This window comes from Hyaena hyaena, unplaced genomic scaffold (genome assembly GCF_003009895.1).
Source record: "Hyaena hyaena isolate Hyena2069 unplaced genomic scaffold, ASM300989v1 scaffold_13, whole genome shotgun sequence".
Lineage (NCBI taxonomy): Eukaryota > Metazoa > Chordata > Mammalia > Carnivora > Hyaenidae > Hyaena > Hyaena hyaena.
Genome location: NW_024080645.1, coordinates 3,864,918 through 3,866,435, shown reverse-complemented (window position 1 = coordinate 3,866,435; position 1,518 = coordinate 3,864,918).

Below are 1,518 nucleotides of genomic sequence, written 5' to 3'. Positions count from 1 at the left end.
CTTGTGAAGAGGGGTCACCCCCAGTCCCACAGACCCCTGGTGCCCCTGGCCAGAGCCCAGAGAAGCCACGGTGGGGGGGGGGGGAGGGGCAGACCGTGGCGCATTTTGGCAGATGGTTTAAGCAGCTGTGGGGAGTGTGCTGCTCTCCTTACCCCACGTTCCCACTTTTCCTATCAAGTCCTGACTTTCACTTAATTGTCGTAGCAACGTCTTGTGATGTAGCCGTTAGGCATCCTACATCGAATGTAAGAATTTAACCATTAGTGTGAAGTGGTCGAGTGGGCTCTCCCAGAAGTACTAGGGTTTGTTGGGATTTTTTTTCCTTTTTAAATGCATTTTTGGTACATGAATAATATACACTTTTTTTTAAGAACAGAAACTACAGATGAGTGAAAAGAAAAAATCACCTGCTATTAGACCATCTGATTATAACCACTGTTAACATTTTGACATATATCTTTTCAGACTTTTTTCTATGCATCTGTATTTGTCTTATTCCTTTTTTCATGAAATACAGTAATGTTATACGTGCTGTGTTATAACTTGCTTTTTTCCCTGGTGGCACTGTATCGTGACTAGATTTCTGTATACGGAAGAGGTAATTCCATCATTTTTCATATCTATAGAGGTGGTCCCTTAGGTACTTAGGTTTCCGATTTTTTACCATCACAGCCAAGAGAATGATGAAATCCTTCGTTCTTATGCCTTTGTAAACTTTTCAAAATAGTTACTTAGGATGATTTTCTCTTTTTTTTTTTTTAAGGTTTTTATTTATTTCTAGAGAGAGAGAGAGACAGCGTGAGCAGGGGAGGGTCAGAGAGAGAGGGAGTCACAGACTGAAACAGGCTCCAGGCTCTGAGCTGGCAGTCAGCACAGAGCCCGACGCGGGGCTCGAACCCACGAACCGCGAGATCATGACCCAAGTGAAAGTCGGACGCTTAACCCACTAAGCCACCCAGGCGCCCCATTCTTAGGATGATTTTCTAAAGTTGGGCTCGTTGGCTCAAAAGCATGTGGGCAGTACACCAGCACTCCCCGGTGTCACCTCCTGTCCTTCCTGGGCGTGTGGGAGACCCCACTTGCCAGCCCCCTTAAAGTCCTGCAGGGCCCCGTGACATTCTGGCCAATGAAACGTGAGCAGAAGTGACATGCGAGACTCCCAGGCTGAGACCCTGAGGTGCTCCAGCCTCTGTCCCCTCGCCTCAGCACGGGGTGATGTCCCGGCGATGGGGCCTCTGTCCACCTGGGTCCTCGAGTGACTGTGGAAGAGCTCCCCCACTCAAGACACCCACCCACCCACCCACCTGCAGGGGCGTGGAGTGTGGGTAGACAGTAAACCTTAGATGTTGCATGGGCTGCTGGGGTGTCATGGTTAACTTGTTACTGTAGCATAACGTGTCCTATTCTGACTAACAAGCTACCCGTATTTTTAGGACTCTTCATATGTATTGCCTCAAATTGCCTTCCAGAAAGATGCTACCAAATTAGACTCTTACCAGCAACATATGAGAACGTCCT